The sequence below is a fragment of the Galeopterus variegatus genome, unplaced genomic scaffold (assembly GCF_000696425.1).
Source record: "Galeopterus variegatus unplaced genomic scaffold, G_variegatus-3.0.2 Scaffold4505, whole genome shotgun sequence".
Lineage (NCBI taxonomy): Eukaryota > Metazoa > Chordata > Mammalia > Dermoptera > Cynocephalidae > Galeopterus > Galeopterus variegatus.
The window spans coordinates 150,325-153,795 of record NW_007730616.1 but is presented as its reverse complement, the minus strand read 5'-3'; positions in this window follow the sequence as shown (position 1 = coordinate 153,795).

Genomic DNA, 3,471 nt, shown 5'->3' with positions numbered 1-3,471 from the left:
ACTAGCTTATAATGATAGTAGATTAAAAGAATAAATGTTATTTTAGAAAAATGTATGTTATTTCATTGCCTTAAACATCTCAAATACAATAAATGAGAAAAGGCTAGATTAGACACTGTGATAGAAATAATGCTATATGTTCCACAAATCCCATTTTCTTTTATCCTATGGACACAGCAAGAATACATTTCTCAGATCCCCTTGTTTAGGAAGAACCCTTGACTGAGGTGTAGCCAATAGAATATATGACTAGGAGTGAACATATGAACTTGAAAAGAAGTGATATTGAACACTCCCAGATCTGGCTCCTAAAACTTCCATACTCTTTCTCTCTTTCCTTGCATGGTGGCCAGATGTAAAACTATTCAGCAGAGTACTCTAAGACCCTTGAAGATTAAAAAACAAAACACACACAAAAGCCACATGATGGAAGAAGATTGGATTTCCTGAATGACTGTGTGGAGGAGGGGCCTTCCACTTACTAACAAATGACCATCACTGGGATTATGACATGAGCTAGAAATAAAAGCTACTGAGATGTGAAATTGTTTGTTATAGGAGTTAGCATACCCTGACTAATACAGACTCCCAAACTTTATTCATACTTAAAAAGCAGAAGTTATACAACTCATATTCTAATCCTCCTCAAAGCACTTCAACAAAACATTAAGCTATAACTATAATCAAATTTCCAGTATACTAACAAGTAAATTTGAGGAGAAATGACTTAAGGGAGAGAGAGAAAGTCACTAATCATTACATTTTGAAATAAGGTGGCCTGATGTTTCATTAGGAATTTGGTTATTCCATCACTCCCATTCATGGGCATTTTCCAGTGTGGGTTGAACAGAGTTTTGGGAGGAGACAAATGTACCCTAAACACTAGATAATTGGACCAAATTTTCCTGAGCTTTATGAGTTAAAAAAATGTATTTGTAAGTTTTGATAAAGTGGACTCTTTCTTGTATTTTCATAATGTATTTTTTTATATTTTTATGATTTCTATTTTTTAAGGTATTTTTTATACTTAAAATTTTTCCCTTTTGACACCTTTTATTGTTCTATGCATAATTCTTGTAAATGTTTATAATTAATCTTATCTGGGATGACTTTAATTTCCACATATATCTCTTCTGTAAGATATGCATTTTTTCATTAGTAAAGATTTTTGAAGTGAGTTTTCAATGAGACCAGATGAACAAGCAAAAACACAGGGATCAGAAAAGGGGTAAGAAATCAATAAATATAAATTCCTTCCTTAATATCTGGTCATCCAAGTACTGAGGGATCCTTAACATCTCTTCTCAAATTATTTTTTAAGAAAAACTGAAATATTACACATTCTCTTCTGGCCTATATCATGATCAGACTTTCCTACAATTTTCAAATAGATCATATACCACCTGACTAGCTCTCACAATCAGTCCCATAGTGGGCTCTTTGGTCTGAATCCTTACAAATAGATGTTCCTCTGGTGTGATCATTATACATATATTCATTTAACTAATGTTTAATGAAGGTCTACTATGCACCAGACACTGGTGATATATCCATAAATAAAACAAAAAATCGCTACTCTCCCAGAATCTTATTTCTGGGTGGGAAGGAGAACAAATAATAAATTAATTACTGCAATTAATTAATTACACGGTATGTTAGATGGCTATAAGCACTATGGAAATAATAAAACTGGAAAGGGAAATAGGAAGTTTTCTNGTTAGATGGCTATAAGCACTATGGAAATAATAAAACTGGAAAGGGAAATAGGAAGTTTTCTGAAAGTTAACACTTTAAATAAGGTGTTTAGTAAAGGTCTCACAAGATTGACATTATGAAGGAGGCAAGGAGGTGAGGTATGATGGATGGTATGTTAGGGAATGGGGTTTCTAGGCAGGGGAAACAGTAAATGCCTTGAAGTGAGAATATTCTAGGCATACTTGAGGAAAACAAGAAGGCTAGTGTGTCTGGAGAAGCAGTAGTATGGTTGGGGTTGGAGGAGAGTAAGAGGAGATGAGGTCAAAGACATAACAGGGCACCAAATTATGTGAGTCTTGCGAGTCACTGCGAGAATGCAGACTTTTTCTTTAAAATGGAAAGTCACTAAAGGATTTCGAACACAAGAATGGTATTATATGACATATCTGAAACATTTAATTCTGGCTTCCATGTTAACAAAGACTGAAGGAAAAAAGGGTAGAGCAGTTAGGAGCCTATCTCAATAATCCAGGTGAAAAAAGGATGAGTATTAACCAGGATAATAGTGGATAAATATGGTGAGAAGCAGCGAGATTCTGCATATATACTGAATTCTGAGCAAATAGGATTTACTGACAGATTGGATGTGGGGTATGAGAGAAAAAGAGGAATCGAGGATTCAAAAGTTTTTAATCAAATAACTAGAAGAATAAAAATTGGCATTTGCTGAGATGGAAAAACTAGAGGAAGAGAGGGTTTAGAGAAGAGAATCAATAACCAGAAGGTAAGTCTTACAATTTGTTTGCAAGATGTTGAGAAAGAACCATTAGAGAGGAATAAAACAGTGGTTGGGAAAGGAGAGAGAATAACTGGAATGATGTTCTTGAGTGCACTTGAGGAATGGGGTCTAGTATGCAAGTAAAGTGGTAGCTTTTATTGGGAATGTAGACAGTTCTTCATCCTCACTAACAGGAGGAAGGGCAGAGTTTACGCACATAAAGACAAAAGGTGGCTAAATGTGGTGGTACAGCTTAAGATGTTTTCTTATGGTTGCTTCTATTTTCTCAGTGAAAGGAAGGCCAACCTCTGGAAATTAGAATGGGGTAGACATGTCTGAAGATTGGGGAGAGAGGAAAAGGTATGAAGTGGACATCTAGAAGTACGGTGGAAATGTGTATGGCAGGAAGAAAATGACTGCCAGGCAGCATTAAAAGTCTACTTGAATTTAGTGATCAAAAACTTGAAGTGTGACCAATAAGCCTGGTAATTTATGCGGGTTAGATAAGCAATACGAGAAGAGTTGTATATAGCCAACCTTATTTAGCAAAGGAATAGAGAGTATGTACAAGGAAATGATCATAGTGATTAATCTTGAAGTTTAAGATTAAGAGGGTAAGAAAAGTGGTCAGACATGAAGAAAAAAGTTGGTGGGTAGGGGCCAAAGGATTTTTGAGTCAGTATGTTCAAGAATAAACTGGAAGGATAAGAGTTTATTGTCAGAGAAGGATGCGTGGAATTCAGATTTTGGCAAGGTTGCAGTTATTACTTATGTTATGGTCTTGAATGAACACAGGTATGAGTGTCTGAGGAAGGATACAGGACAAGATCACTGAAGAAAGGAGGTCAAGGAACCAAGTGGCTAGAGTGATAGAAGGATCATCTACACAGGCATTAAAACCTTTAAAAATTATGGCAGGAGTGGTGTTGGAAGAAGTGAAAGTGAGCCAGGAGCTAAAATATTCAGTAAATGAAGTTATATTCAACAAGCAGTCTAAA